This window comes from Eurosta solidaginis, chromosome 5, assembly GCF_040869045.1.
Source record: "Eurosta solidaginis isolate ZX-2024a chromosome 5, ASM4086904v1, whole genome shotgun sequence".
Taxonomy (NCBI): Eukaryota; Metazoa; Arthropoda; class Insecta; order Diptera; family Tephritidae; genus Eurosta; species Eurosta solidaginis.
The window spans coordinates 39,162,738-39,179,840 of NC_090323.1; the positions used below are offsets into that span (position 1 = coordinate 39,162,738).

The following is a 17,103-nucleotide window of genomic DNA, read 5'->3' on the forward strand; positions in this document are numbered from 1 at the left end:
TTACGGCGAGTGAGCGCGAATTTCTCCAAAATTTCGTTGTATTTCTTTTTATCGCTTTGGCTCGTCGCAAATCTATACGTTTTCTATTTCCGCTTACTATGAATATTTTCTTTTATGCTTTGGTTTATGACTCTGTGTGACTGTGTTTGTGCCTGTGTGTTTGCAAGTTTATGTAAAATTGTGTGAAAATGTTCACTCTACATGTGTTTTGAATAATAAACAATTTGCGCGTGGTTTTTCGGTAGCAGGCATTTTTATATGAAAAGCAGCAGAAGCATTGAATTGAAAAGCTTTATCTTATTTAGTTATTTTTGAACTTATTTTTTAAGATGCTAATATTTTTTTTTTTAATTTTCTTTTTTAAATTAATTTTTTTGCAATAATTTGTTTAAAAACTTTTTTCAAAATATTTTAATTATAATTTTTTTTATTTTTAAGTTTTGAATTTTCTTAAGGCTTTAAATTTAGTGAAAACAAGTAGGGAAGACTAAGTTCGGGTGCAACCGAACATTACATACTCAGTTGAGAGCTATGGAGACAAAATAAGGAAAATCACCATGTAGGAAAATGAACCTAGGGAACCCTGGAATGTGGTTGTATGACATGTGTATCAAATGGAAGGTATTAAAGAGTATTTTAAGAGAGAGTAGGCCATAGTTCTATGGATGGACGCCATTTAGGGATATCGCCATAAAGGTGGACCAGGGCTGACTCTAGAATTTGTTTGTACGATATGGGTATCAAAGAAAAGTGTTACTGAGCATTTTAAGAGGGAGTGGGCAATAGGTCTATAGGTGGACGCCTTTTCGAAATGTCGCCATTAGGGTGGGCCAGGGGTGACTCTAGAATGTGTTTGTATGATATGGGTATCAAATGAAAGATGGTAATGAGTATTTTAAAAGGGAGTAATCCTTAGTTCTATAGGTGGACGCCTTTTCGAGATATCGCCATAAAGGTGGACCAAGGGTGACTCTAGAATGTTTGTACGATATGGGTATCAAACGAAAGGTGTTACTGAGCATTTTAAGAGGGAGTGGGCATTAGGTCTATAAGTGGAAGCCTTTTCGAGATATCGTCATTAGGGTGGGCCAGGGGTGACTCTAGAATGTGTTTGTACGATATGGGTATCAAACGAAAGGTGTTACTGAGCATTTTAAGAGGGAGTGGGCATTCGGTCTATTGGTGGACGTCTTTTCGAGATATCGCCATTAGTGTGGGCCAGGGGTGACTCTATAATGTTTGTACGATATGGGTATCAAACGAAAGGTGTTACTGAGCATTTTAAGAGTGAGTGGGCATTAGGTCTATAGGTGGACGCCTTTTCGAGATATCGCCATTAGGGTGGGCCAGGGGTGACTCTAGAATGTGTTTGTACGATATGGGTATCAAATGAAAGGTGGTAATGAGTATTTTAAAAGGGAGTAATCCTTAGTTCTATATGTGGACGCCTTTTCGAGATATCGCCATAAAGGTGGACCAAGGGTGACTCTAGAATGTTTGTACGATATGGGTATCAAACGAAAGGTGTTACTGAGCATTTTAAGAGGGAGTGGGCATTAGGTCTATAGGTGGACGCCTTTTAGAGATATCGCCATTAGGGTGGGCCAGGGTGACTCTAGAATGTGTTTGTACGATATGGGTATTAAATGAAAGGTGGTAATGAGTATTTTAAAAGGGAGTAATCCTTAGTTCTCTAGGTGGACGCCTTTTCGAGATATCGCCATAAAGGTGGACCAAGGGTGACTCTAGAATGTTTGTACGATATGGGTATCAAACGAAAGGTGTTACTGAGCATTTTAAGAGGGAGTGGGCATTAGGTCTATAGGTGGACGTCTTTTCGAGATATCGCCATTAGGTTGGGCCAGGGGTGACTCTAGAATGTTTGTACGATATGGGTATCAAACGAAATGTGTTACTGAGCATTTTAAGAGGGAGTGGGCATTAGGTCTATAGGTGGACGCCTTTTCGAGATATCGCCATTAGGGTGGTCAAGAGGTGACTCTAGAATGTTTGTACGATATGGGTATCAAACGAAAGGTGTTACTGACCATTTCAAGAGGGAGTGGGCATTAGGTCTATAGGTGGACGCCTTTTCGAGATATCGCCATTAGGGTGGGCCGGGGTGACTCTAGAATGTGTTTGTACGATATGGATATCAAATTAAAGGTATTAATGAGGGTTTTAAAAGCGAGTGGCCCTTAGATGTATATGTGAAGGTGTTCTCGCGATATCGACCAAAATGCGGACCAGGTGATCCAGAAAATCATCTGTCGGGTACTGCTAATTTATTTATATATGCAATACCACTAACAGTATTCCTGCCAAGATTCCAAGGGCTGTTGATTTCGCCTTGTAGAACTTTTTCATTTTCTTCTACTTAATATGGTAGGTGTCACACCCATTTTACAAAGTTTTTTCCAAAGTTATATTTTGCGTCAATAAACCAATCCAGTTACCATGTTTCATCCCTTTTTTCGTATTTGGTATAGAATTATGGCATTTTTTTCATTTTTCGTAATTTTCGATATCGATAAAGTGGGCGTGGTTATGGTCGGATTTCGGCCATTTTTTATACCAAGATAAAGTGAGTTCAGATAAGTAGGTGGGCTAAGGTTAGTAAAGATATATCGTTGTTTGCTCAAGTTATTGTGTTAACGGCCGAGCGGAAGGACAGACGGTGGACTGTGTATAAAAACTGGGCGTGGCTTCCACTGATTTCGCCCATTTTCACAGAGAACAGTTACCGTCACATAATCTATGTCCCTACCAAATTTGAGAAGGATTGGTAAATTTTTGTTCGACTTATGGCATTAAAAGTATTCTAGACAAACTAAATGAAACTGGGCGGAGCCACGCCCATTTTGAAATTTTCTTTTATTTTTGTATTTTGTTGCATCATATCATTACAGGAGTTGAATTTTGACTTAATTTACTTATATACAGTAAAGATATTAAATTTTTTGTTAAAATTTGAATTTAAAAAAATTTTTTTTTAAAAAGTGGGCGTGTTCTTAATCCAATTTTGCTAATTTTTATTTAGCACATATATAGTAATAGTAGTAGCGTTCCTGCTAAATTTTATCATGATATCTTCAACGACTGCCAAATTACAGCTTGCAAAACTTTTAAATTACCTTCTTGTAAAAGTAGGCGGTGCCACGCCCATTGTCCAAAATCTTACTAATTTTCTATTCTGTGTCATAACGTCAACCCATCTGCCAAGTTTCATCGCTTTAACCGCCTTTGGCAATGAATTATCGCATTTTTCGGTTTTTCGAAATTTTCGATATCGAAAAAGTGGGCGTGGTTATAGTCCGATATCGTTCATTTTAAATAGCGATCTGAGATGAGTGCCCAGGAATCTACATACCAAATTTCATCAAGATACCTCAAAATTTACTCAAGTTATCGTGTTAACGGACGGACGGACGGACGGACATGGCTCAATCAAATTTTTTTTCGATCCTGATTATTTTGATATATGGAAGTCTATATCTATCTCGATTCCTTTATATATGTACAACCAACCGTTATCCAATCAAACTTAATATACTCTGTGAGCTCTGCTCAACTGAGTATAAAAAGATTTGCTTATGTGTTTTGATATCTGTTTATATGGCCAATGCCAGATAATTTTCCAAAAAAATTTTAGTTAAAATTCAATAAAATATTTCTTGAAACTAACAATTTTTGTAATGCATTTTTTTATTATTAAAAATTAAAATATTTATAGATATACATTTTACATTTTGTAAATTTATTCTAAAATAAAAAAAGTTTCGCAATAACTTGCTTAAAACTTTTTTCTTAATTTTTTTTTTACTATTAAGTTTTTAATTTTAAACTTTTCCTTTTATTTTAAATTTTGAGTGTTTTTTTTTTTTATTTAAAAAAGTTTTGATGGCGTATATTAAAATCTAATTTTCTATTAGCTTTCTTTTTTAATTTTTTTAAGTAACAAAAAAAGATTTTAGTGTTTTAAAATCTGCTAAAAGCAAATACCGGTTAATTTTACTAAAATTTTCAGAAAAAGCTCAAGTAAAATTTAATATATTATATTCTTGAAATGAATAAGTTTTTTTGGGCATTTTTATTTAAAATTTATTTATTTAGATTATTTTTAAAGATATACATTTTTTTTGTAAATTTCTTCTTAAACAAATAATTTTTACAAAAACTTGTTTCAATCTTTTTAATTTTTAATTGTTTGTTAATATTAAAATTTTGAGGTTTTTTAGTTTGTAGCTTTTGAAAGTTTTTTAATTAAAAATAGTTTTGTGTATTTAATTAGCGAGCTTTGCTCATATTGCTTTATACAATGGTTTTTGTAATTGATATTAGAGAAAAATTGTAAGTTTACAAACGGCGATGGTTACTAGGACATGTTTCTGAATTTCACTTCTTCATCAGCTAGCTTTTCGGGAGCTGAGCGTTGAACTCGAATCTCCAACATTCATATCAGTGCAAGCCTTTTAGCTGCTAAGCCATATGAATGTCCCGTTGTTCGCTGTACAATTGATCTCTAAGAGTTGCCTTTTTGTTTATATTCCTTTTGATCACCATGTAGGCACATACACTCTGTATGTAGTTTATTCCTAATGGTGTGGATATGATTTCGAGGCGCGCTTTTGAAAGCTTAGCAACATTTGTTCGGATTTTTACAGTATTTGTTTTTAATACTTTCGCTGTTACTCGTTAATACTTCCGCTCGCTAATTAAATACATATGATCATATTGATATAATAGTAACAGCGGAAGGATTAAAAACAAATACTGTAAAAATCCGAACAAATGTTGCTAAGCTTTCAAAAGCGCGCCTCGAAATCATATCCACACCATTAGGAATAAACTACATACAGAGTGTATGTGCCTACATGGTGATCAAAAGGAATATAAACAAAAAGGCAACTCTTAGAGATCAATTGTACAGCGAACAACGGGACATTCATATGGCTTAGCAGCTAAAAGGCTTGCACTGATATGAATGTTGGAGATTCGAGTTCAACGCTCAGCTCCCGAAAAGCTAGCTGATGAAGAAGTGAAATTCAGAAACATGTCCTAGTAACCATCGCCGATTGTAAACTTACAATTTTTCTCTAATATCAATTACAAAAAAAAAATAGTTTTATTTGTGTATATTAAAATCTGATTTTCCTATTAGCAGATTTTAATATACACAAACAAAACTTTTTTTAAAGGCAAATCAGCTTGTAATATACATACATAAACAAAAATTGTGTTTATTAAAAACATTCAAAATTTAAAAATTAAAAAAAAGCTTCAAGATTTAAACATTAAAAAAGCTTAAGAATTACAGAAATTTTAAAAAATTTAAATCAAAAAGTGTTTTATTAATAAGAAATTCGCAAAAAAAAGTTATGTTTATAAATATAGTCAATTTTTTTTTTACTTTCATCACAATTTTTAGAAAAATGTTTCAATGTTTAATTTTCAAAAACTAAAAAAAAACTACAAAATTCAAACATTAAAAAAAGCTTAAGAATTACAAAATTTTGAAATAGATTGTTTTTAAATCAGTTATTGCAAAAAGTGTTTTATTTAAGAGAAAATTTGCAAAGCAATGAATGTCTATAAAAATAATATAATTTTTTTTTTAACTTTTATCAAAATTAATTCGTGTATTTTTTTGAAACTACAGTTTCTCGAAAAAAAATTTCTTTTATTTAAATATTTTTTTTTTTTTTTAATTCAAAAACGTTGCTTGCCTTTTTTAAATTGAACTTTGAAAAACATGTTTTTTAATTTTATTATTAAACTGTTTGTTTATCAATTAGAAAACTTGGTATATCCAATTTCATTTTCATAAGGTATAAGATATGGATGTTTTTTTCAAATCTAAAGGCCTTTTAGAATTTTTTCCTTGAAAACTTTGAATATGAAAGCAAGGATTTTTTAGACTATAAAGTTTTTGAAAAAAACTTTTTTATTTACTTAATTATTTAGTTATTTTTTTATAACTCCATTTTCAGAGGTTTTTTGTGTTTTTTTTTTGCCAATCTTCTTATAAATACTTTTTTAAACTTTAAAAACAAATGCAATTTTTAAAAAAAAATTTAAATTTCTAGTAAAAAAAAGTAAACTATATTAAACAAAATTCCAATTTTTCGCCAAGCTCTATTTATGATAAAACAAAAATATTAAAAACCTCAAACAAACAAAAATTTTATAGCTTTTTTTCATAAATATCTTAGTACATTTTAAAATACATAAACAAGAAAATAAAAAGAGTTCTAAAAAAAGGCTTCCGGAAAACATTAAATATATCAAAAAAAGAAAAATTATTACATTAAATTTTATTTGATTTTTTTTTTCAATCAAAATTTATTTGAGTTTCGGTGCTTTTTTATTATATTTCGATAAATTTTAAAACGTACTAATTGATTTCTTTTAAAAATAAAAAAAAAAAATATTTGGTAAATTTTTGTAAAAACTTTCAACTTTCTTTTATATGCTTGAACGTGTTTTAGTAAATTTTTTTGTCTTACATATTATTTCGCCTGATTTCACAACATACCATTCCCAATAAAAAAATTATAAGCAAATAACTAACAATGTAATTTTTCCCTTATTTTTCTTTACAGGTGCTTTTTGACTGTTTGGAACCTTTTTAATAATTACGTTGAAACGTTGTTGATTCTTATTAAATATTGTTTTGTTGAATCTGAGGACGAACAAAAACAAAAAATCCTATTTCAAGTCACGGAAACAAACATATGGCAAGGCAACTCTAGGACAAACAACCAAAACAAAAAAAATTGTTTTTTTTTTTTTTGAAAAATCAAACAAAAAAAATATAACAAACCGCGAAAATAACAACAAAAAAGAACTTATGTGCAATCGTTTTGTTTTTGTAATAACTTAATTAATTAACTAAATAATTTGTAAATAAAAATAATTTAAGTTAGCCTTCGTTTGTGTTATTTAACCATTAAGTTAAAACTTAAGGAAAACGAAAACAAAAATTTAAAATTAAAAAAAAAGTAAAAAATTTTAAATTTTTAAATAAGAAAAAGAACTCTCAGTTTCATTATATTCAGTTACAAATACAACAAAAAAGTGATTTTCTGTTAGTTTCTCAAAATTTAACAAACAAAATTCACAACAAAATTTGGATTACAACTACAACAACAACTACAACAACAACTGCAACCACAACAACCCCCAATAATATTAATTAACATAATAAAACACAACAAATAATAAAAGCAACAACAATAAACGAAAATCAGCTAAAAAATTAATACAACTATAGCAACTACAAGAACAACAGTAAAAAAATTACAACAGTAACAACCGCAGCAAGCAATAAAAAAGGATAACAAAACGCAACCACAACTACAACAGCAAAAACAAACAACAAATAGTAACAGTAATAAAGCAGCAACAACAATCTACAAAACTACAAATATTTAATACAAGCACTAATTAAAACAACAACTAATAATATAACAACTTAATAATACAACAATTAATAAACAAACAAACAGCAAACTAATAAATCAAACAAGCAGCAACTAATAGAACGAATTACAACAAATCAGCAACAAAGCAATAAACCAAGCAAACTCCCCAAGAAAATCGCAACTACAAACAACAATAAGCCTATATACCAACGAAACAGTTATTAAAACAAAAAAACGCAACAAAAACAAAACCACGAAACAAAATATCTGGCAAAAGCATCTAACAAAATTTAAGCAGTAACAACAAAAAACAGTAATAGTAACAACAAAAACAATAGCAACCGAAAATACAAACCGCAATAGTAAATAGTAACAATAGTAACGAAACAATTAGTTATGCAATAACAAAAAATAAACCATTTTAATACAAGCCAATTAAACTAAATTTTAAAGAAAGAAAAAAGTTATAAAACGACAAATAATAATACAAAACAGATACCGTTAAAACCATGAAATAGCATACAGAGTAAGCGAACCCAAAACTTAAAACAAAACAAAACAAAAAATAGTCTCAAAATTTGCAAAACAAACAAACAAATAAGAAAACGGGAAAAATTAATAACAACAACAAAAGTAAAAGAAAAACAACATCAGCAGCAGCAAGAAAACAACAACAAAAAATAACCGGTTAATCAGTGAAAATCAGAGAAACAAAAAAAATAAAATAAACAGGAAAACAGGAAATCGAAATAGCCAAAATTTGTTAAATTTTTAAACAAAATTTTTATTCTGGACATAAATAAAAAAAATCATTATTGAACATTTAAGAAAAAAATAATTTTTGTTCGGTAATTTTTCGTGTTTAAATTTTGTTCCGAACTGTTCTGAACACGAGTGTCAAAGAAGCCAAAAAAATAATAACAACAAAAAAGCAGATGTGAAGAACAACAAAAAGCGTAAAGCAAAACTAGTAAGAAAAAAGAACAAGAAAGAAAGCTTTAAAAGCAAAAAATTTTGAAAAGCATTTTATTGCCCAAAATAAGTGAATGAAAAACAAGTGTTGGCCAAAAAATTCTTCCAAGTGTAGAAAAACACAACAAAAGTGAACGCTTACAAACGCGTTGTATAAAAAATAAATTGAAAGTTTTAAATATTTTCGAGCGGATTTGCAAGAAAAAAAAAACAACATTTTTTGTTAAAAAACGCGTCAAGCAGTTAGAACCGTTTCGAAAATTAAGAGAAAAAAAGAACGATTTTCTTCAAAAAAAAACAAGCATATTTCGATTGAACACGGAATCGGTATTTGACGGCAGCTAAAGAGCTTCGAAAGCTTTAAAAAAACTGCCGTAAGCTCAAGTGCATAAAAAACACAGCGCTTTTATAAGTGTTAAAGCAAAGTTGCTACTTTCCAACAACAAAATTGCTACAAAGCACCAAAAAATATATATTAAAATAAAAACTTTTGAAAAAAAAAATATTTTCAAATACAGTTTTGGTCACATTTTTTTACTGTAAGTTAATAAGTCAGATAAATAACCTACACATACATACACACTCACCAACAAACAGATTAATCTTAAAAAATATCAAAAAAAAAAAAAATCCATTAATGTATTGTGTCACAAAATAAGAAAAAAACAAAAACGTACTAGTTTCGGAACAAATTAAATATATTGGTAAACTACTATATAAATAAATTATGCTTAATTGCATGAATATATCGAATATAATTAAAGTAAATCTCGAGAATAAATAACAAGAAGCAGCAGACAAGTTTTAAAACCAAAAAAGTCGATTTAGAAAAAAAAAACAAAGCAGCAAATTTGAATCAGCAAAAAATCTTATCCAGTAAAGAAATACTCAAAAGTGCGTTCAGCATTTGGGAAATACACGGAAAATCAATCAAATAGGTAAGTGCTTTAAAGTCAATTTTAAGAATTTTTAAAAATAACTTCAATGCATTGCTTGACATTAATATTGCGACAAATTACTTGCAACCTTGCAAAACAATCCTAGGTTATTGCAATTTGCCTACATACAAAGTTCAACGCAATGGGAGAATTTGATTTGGTTGCTCCTGAAAATTTGCGATTACTCAATACTTGCAGTCTTTATTTTCAGTGCTGTACGACTTAATGTCTGCTTAAATTTTTTACTCTTCATCATGAATTGGCACTAAACCGCCTAAGCGATTCTGGCCGTTTCATAACAAGTCACATCAGCTATCCCTGTTCCGCTTTTAGTGATGCCAATAGAGAGCAACAAGGGAGATCAAGTCTTCCTCTAACTGCCTCTCCCAACTCAGTGGATATCTCTCTCTTCCTCTGCTTCCAAACTGCGGTTCCGACTGAAATACTTTCTTGGCCGGGGAGTCTTCGTCCATTCGCATAACATGATCTAGCCAGCGAAGACTTTGGTTTTTTATTCGCCGCACCATCGTCATATCTGCGTAAAGCTCATCATTATACCTGCTTGCGGAGAAGTTTTCTCTTAGCCATCTCATCTTCCCTACACCGTATATTATTCACTCCAAGTGTCATATTCTCTCTACACCGTCCATGATTCCGAGTCATACATCAGTACAGGTATGATGAGCAAATTTTAGTGCGTGATTTTTTTCGTCGAGATAGGAATTTACTTTTTAATTGCCTACTCACTCCAAAGTAGCACTTGTTTGCAGGAGTTATTCTCCCTTTGATTTCTAAGCTGACATTGTTTTTTGCTGTTTGTGCTGATTCCCAAACGAGACGAAATCATATTTATATCCCTGTGGCTGCCAAGGCTGTTGTTGTTGTTGTTGTAGCGATAAGGGCACTCCCAGAAGACTTTGGGGAGTGTTATCAATGTTGTTGGTCCTTTGCCGGATGCAGATCCGGTACGTTCCGATACCAAGCCAGACCATCTCGATAACGGATAGGTGAGGTTGACAATTGGAGTGGAGATGCTATATTTTGCACCGGCAACAGCTTGAAAGGGTTGCGCTACACTACCTCTTGAATCTATTTGGTATTTTAGCCGCCTCTTATGACAGGCATACCTACAGCGGGTATATTCCAACCCCCTAACCCGCTGCCAATGCTCGACTGTGCCGATTGTTTCTAAGATAACAGCAACTATTTCCTCTTGTCTTGATTTAACGCAAGACCCACTTGTCTTGCTTCGATAGCTTATCAAGAAAAAGCAGAACTCATAGCTGAGAGGAAATGAAAAAGTTTCAGTTAAAGCAACGAATAGCTGGATCTTCAGAGTATCCCATTGTCCACAAATAATATAATAAAAATATGGAAACAGACTTTTGACTTCAATGAGATGATTGACGACCACGAACAATGTCATAAAATCGCGGAAGAATATCTAGAAGGCTTGTAAAACGAAAGCTATGGATGGGCGTTGCACGGTCTCGAGGCCCAAAATATATCTATTATGTAAACGAAGCGCTAAGATGTAGGTTCATTGAGCAGAAATGATGGTTGGCGTAAAAATATAAAGCGGCAGAAGTTTTACGGCAACAATACTTCAAAAAATCCTATTATATAAATCCATTGATGGCAAAAACGAAATATGTCATTTTAAAGAGCTCTGTCTGACCCTGCAAACGTTCAGACAAACATGAAATATCCGTATGATGAAACCCGTCAGACCTTGTTCCAACTTTCTCTATCTATCCATCTGCCTATCCTCTGCCTTTTCATCCTCTTTTATTTCTTCTCCACTCTCATTTTTCTAGTTTCGGCCCATTCAACTTCCCTATCCCGTTCATTCTTCCGTAAGTCTTCCCGTTTTTTCCTCTTACTCTTCCTGCTCTTGCATTTATCGATGTCTAACTATGACTACTACTCTTAATCTTATCTTTTTATTATTCTTATTCTTCCTGTAAACCTCTTTTTACTAGTTTCTCTCAAACCATTAACCTTGCTCTTACTTTTACTCTCACTCTCCCTCTTTTTCTTGCTGCTCTGTTTTCTCATCACATCAGTTATCTACTAATAGATATAATTCTCGTGACACAGTTTTAACGGTTAGCATCAATGCTGGCTTATTTTTGATTGCACCAAAGGGCTCCTTCAGTTTGTTCGGATGTTTTTAAGAGCTACAATTCCCGACGTGCGAACAGTAGCAATTCCGACCACCAATCGCTTACCACGCATCCTGGCTCTTATAACATATGCCAGCACAGAAGCTATAGGACTGCGACTTCGCACTCATACCTTCGTCGACGTCACTTTCCTAGAAGCTCTATGTGTAGCTCCGAAGACTTTCTGACGGATGTTTTTGTCGCGCTATGCTTCCGAGTTACACCACAAAAAAACATCTTGAAACGTTAGGGAGTAACTTTTCGGTCAAGGATGCCGCCCTCGAAATCATAAGCAGTCTAAGTGGATATCATTACGTAACTCATGGGTGAAAATCGTATAATCCTTGGCGCATCTGTATAACTTAAACTTTACAAGGACCGTGGATAAAAGTTTAAAAACGTAGACCAAAATCTGCAGACGTTTGTGTTCGATACATTGACCTCAATAGTCTTCGTTTACGGCCTTATGATATAAGAGCTCATTATGGATGACCGCCTTCAGTTTTCAGACAAGTTCGACTATCCCCTACGTTAGGGCTTTTGCTTCACCACTTTGAGTATTGTTGCGAAGGGCAAAGCCTAACCTGGTTAAAAAATGTGCCTACGTATTCACATTTGTAACAGGAGCCGTCACTTGTTGATCATATTTAAACATGGTTGATAAGCTATAATCAATGTGATTCACTCCAAGGGACTAGTTGGGGATAGGGCCGCCAACTTTAGGAAATGTCAAACCGGAGATTTGGGCGTTGAATGATGAAATGTGAATATCAAAATTAAGATTTCAGACGCTATTTTATAGTTAAGCAAATAAAGTGATTTTTCAAACCCTTCTCACAGGTGTTGAAGATATATGCAACTTAAGTATGAGCTGAGAATCATTTCAAAGGAGAATTTAAACCACTGGAGCCTACTAAAGGATTTTGCATCACTGATTTCGTTTATTCTTTCAGTCAATCGGGACATTTTATTCAAAGTCATTGTACTTTATTAATTTTTTGCAAAAATTATTATATAAATTTTCTTTAAGTGTTTTGTTTTGATAACTTGGTGAATTCTCTGATACTAAATCCGTGTTAACTTGGCATTGAAATCGCCTGTTTTCCCAAATAACTATTGAACTATTAGAAAGTGTTAAATTTCGAAATTGGATTTTTATAACTGGCAGTGATGAGCATCCCTTCATACCCCTTTCGACCATATCGGACCAATTTTGTACATGAAAAATAAATGGCCTAAACAGTCTTAAACGAGAAAATATAGTAACGCGCCGGACGACGCCGCCGCCGCCGCGACGATATTTTTGACATTCGGCGGCGGCGTGCAAAAAACGTCGCAAATCGGCGGCGGCGGTGGCGTTTATCGGCGGCGTATATCTCTAATGCGTATCCCATACAAACAAAAACTCTTGGAACAATAATCAATCCTATCTTCCAAGTTTTTTTTCTGAGTATAGTAAGAATTTTCATAAAAAATTTTGCTTTATTATAAACCAAGCTACAGTTAGCTTGTAGAATGCTTATTTTCCTGTTGGGTATATACAATTACATATGTATAAATGATAGCAATTAAGCGCGGCAATCATCAGACATATAACCATTTACATAAGCGAAATCATCAAATAGAAACTTAAATGCAAATAAAAAAGTATATGCTTCAGTATTTACATACATTGTATATAAAATATACCAAAAGTACAGTTGACGCATCATTTATTTAATGATAGCTACACATATGAACATAACGTCCAGTGAAGAGCAGCCACTGGCAGCTATAACAACATCAAAAACAAACCAAAAAAAGTAAATGCAAAATAAATAAAATAAAATAAATTAAACAGCATAAGCAACAAGCACTCACTCACTACCTGAGCATGGCCACCCAAAAAAGCTCCAGTGCTCTTGTCCAGCTACCACTTAAAAACAATCATTGTATATACACTGTATGTATACAGCAGTGAACATGAAAATAGAAGTGCAAAGTTTTAACTCATTTGGTCAATTAAATTCCTCTTTTTTTGTTTTAAATAATTTAAAATAACCAAGCTCACAAGCGTTTTCGAAAAAATTCGAAAATTAGAGAACAATTTTCGAAACTTTCAACCTTTTGATAAATTCTAACATTTGAAAATTTAGAGTTTCCTGAATTTTTTTGAGTATGCAGCTTTTTAGCCTAAATAGTTTAAGTCTAACTAGCTAAGAGTCTCTCGAAATTTGATTTTATACAATTTTTACCGAAAAGTGTTTTTATATGAAAAAAAAAAAAATCTGAAATACCCTTCGCAAACAAAAAATTTTCAAAAATCAATGCGAGTTTTGAGAGACCTACAACTCACTAAAATACAAAACTACATACTCAAAAAAATTAAGAAAACCCTTATAAATAAGTTCGAAAACCTTTTTCGAATTTTCGTACTTTTTCGAAAACGTTTTTAAGATTTGTTTGCATCACACTCAAAAAAGAAATGTTCGAAATTTTTATAAAATTTTCGAAAATTTTCGAAATTTTTCTGAAACGTACTTCGAATAAAAGTTATTGGGCTACAAAACTGCAAACTAAAAAATTCAGAAAAACTCCAAACAAAAAGTTCGAAATTTTCGAAAATTATTTTGATTGGCCTGCATATTATTAGTTACAAATTTCGAAAAAAGTTTGTTCAAAAATTAACGAAAAAAATAAATAAAATTCATTTGACGAAATTTCATAAAAATTGCCACTGCTACTTTCGTGTACGCTGCTGTATATATGGGCGCGTGTGTGTGTGAAAATGCGCTTGCAGCTCATCAACAGCGAACGCGTATTACGTATGGAATGCGAAAGGACATTTTATATACATGCAAACAGGAGTAGTTATGTAAATATTTCAGAAGATAGGCTTTGCGTATGAAAAAAATTTATTCAACTGTTGTAAGAGGATGAGCTTTTGAGGCTGTGTATGACAGTATATGCGCGAATAGGCTATTGAGCGCGCAAATTAAAAATGAAATATAAAAAAAAAATTTACAAAACAATACATATGGTACATAAATGAAATGAAATAAAATAAAATTAAGTAATACTATGTATAAAATAAAATGCAATGGCACGAATTAAAATGAAAGGCAATGATGATGCTGTTGTGCGCTGATCCTGCTGCTGCTATTGCTTTTGTTACTACTCATGCTGGCTGCGGTTGTAGTGGGAGATGGTAGTGGAAATGGAAGTTGCTTTTAAAATGACAGGCTACATGTGAACAGTAGCTACGACAACCAATTGTAAATTGGCAGTTGTTGTCTCGCACATACATACATACATTTCAGCTAGCTGCATACATCTACGTTGGCCTTTAACTAAAGCCACCCATAGCTCAAACAATTTTTTTTGGCGTCATTGTATTGTCGAATATGTCGTAGGCTAGGCATAAATAATCAATGCGTTTACTTTTGCTTGTTTTCAATTGTGTAAATAAGTAAAATTTTTTCTGTATATCGCGCACTTAAGAGCGTATGCGTGCAGTAGAGCTGCAATTGCCCAACCTACGCGCTTGCAGGATATTCGGTTACTCATACGCCGTGGCGCACCGCATTTCTTTTTTTTGTGCAATGCGTACGGGATGTGATGTATATAAGTGCACACTTATGTACAATCTGTATTTAAACATATGAGTATATGCATATGCTGAAATGCTTTTGCAGTTCATACACAACCATCTCTTTTACACTTCAATTTATCATACCCCTACTTAAAAATGTTAACGCTTTTAATTACAATCAATTTAAGTAGTAATGCCTTGTTAACGCCAAGGAATTAAAAATAATTAAAAAAAAGTCATAAAGCAGCCCCTCTTGAAGAGTTTTCTTACAAGCTTTACAAAAAATCAGTTTGAATCCTTTCGAATATCCAAAGCTATTGGTGCGAGATACGGCATATGCAATATCAAGCCGCATCTACTTTTCAAAAGAGAAAAGAGGCTATGATGAAGAGGGTTTGCTGAATGACAGGGTGTATATATATGAATGGTCTATCTAACTCACTGCCGGTTGTTGTAAACCATCATATCCTAGACTCAAATTTTTCAAAAATCTAAATGACCTTCATATTCGTAGCGCCTTTCCTGAAGTAAGTTACTGTACAATATTAGTTTGAAAAAAATCAATGAGGGTTGCTATTATAAAAAGTAACAATTTAAGAAAAACGTGCATAGTTTTTGTAAATTATTTTCTATAATACTTTGTATTCGAGTCACAAACTCAAAATTTGTTTTGGTTTAATCTCTTTTTGGGGTTTTTTCGAAGAATATTTTTTGAAGAATAATGAATAGAAACTTTTTTCAAAATAAATTTTATCGATGATAAATGGCGCCCGAGAAAGGGACGCTGACTCATAGGCGGTGACTGTAGCGTTTTGTAATCTAGCTTCAAGAAACCCATTTTTCTTTGATTTTGTGTTTTTTTTTTTGAAGAATATATATATTTTTGAGTAATAGAAAAATTATATCGATAAGAATTGGCGCCTGAGAAGACCCGCTGATCTTTAGATGTAGGAGGATCATTTTAATCTATAGTTGTAGTTATGCTAAGTCCACTCCTAAGAAAGGTTTTAGATATTTTTCATCAGCGTTTTGAACTGTAGTTGTAAGACCTACAGATTTCTTAAATTTTTCCTCTTCTTCGGATTTTTGGTGAATATTTCTGTAATATAATTTTTTTCGGAAATATGAATTTAACCTTTAAAATGCTTTTAAAAAATAGGATCGATGTTAAGTGCCGCGCGAGTAGGAAAACTGAGCTTACAAGTGGGAGGCATATTCTCGAAGAGTATTTTTGTATAATAACTTATTTCGTAAAAATGGCGCCCGAGAAGGAACGCTCTGCCTTAAACGGTGAAGGCCTATATTCAATCTACCACATGGTTCAGCCCTTGTAATTAGGATAAGAAGTCACTTAATAAGCGCCTTGTCTTGGTTAATTGAGTTTGATTTGGTTGACTAGAGTTAACTGGCGCACGAGAAGGAATGCTTGCCTGTAGCTCAATTTATACTACACTGCAGAGTTTTTGCTAACGTGATCTACGGATCATGTTAATACTAAAAATGGGAGAAATTGTTGTGAAGACATTCAGTAGGTGCAGCAGAAAAACCTGTCGCCTTGTCCATTCCTTTTGTTTCACAGTGAGTAATAAGTCGCCGCAGAGTAGAGAAATCCCTAGCATCAAAACATTACCAACGAATTACACTTCTTTTTATAGCTTTAGAGAACCTATAAGATTCAGAAAATGTCTCCTTATGCTCCAAAATCACACAATCCCACACAATCGACATATGTCTGTATATTTGTATGTATGAGTATTTGTAGTTATGCAAATGCAACTTTTCTCCCTTATAGTCATTTTATTTTTGTCTCCCTATGACTTTTCTTTCTTCTGTTATCGCTCAGTGAAATGCCACTAATGACAATTTTAATTAACATTTTTAATTTCCGCTACTTTGAATGCGCATTCAACCATTCATTCATTTACATATTCACTCACTTGTCATACCCTCATTTGGTTACCCATTCAAACAGATCCGCACATTTTTTTACAGGGTCTCTTTAGAGGGGCCTATATGCAAGTAATATACATATG

The 17,103-nt window shown here is 32.6% G+C and overlaps 1 protein-coding gene across 13 annotated transcripts in view; it reads left to right on the forward strand.

Moving 5' to 3' along the window:
- jim overlaps positions 1-17,103 on the forward strand; it is a 214,309-nt gene that overhangs the window by 65,976 nt on the left and 131,230 nt on the right. For 8 of the 13 annotated variants that reach the window (XM_067757245.1, XM_067757249.1, XM_067757240.1 and 5 more), the window contains exon 2: positions 6,603-9,334. The gene's annotated coding sequence lies outside the window, so the exon portion shown is untranslated. Of the gene's footprint in view, positions 1-6,602; positions 9,335-17,103 lie in introns of those variants that run through there. The other 5 variants (XM_067757254.1, XM_067757255.1, XM_067757257.1 and 2 more) reach the window with 2 other exon arrangements.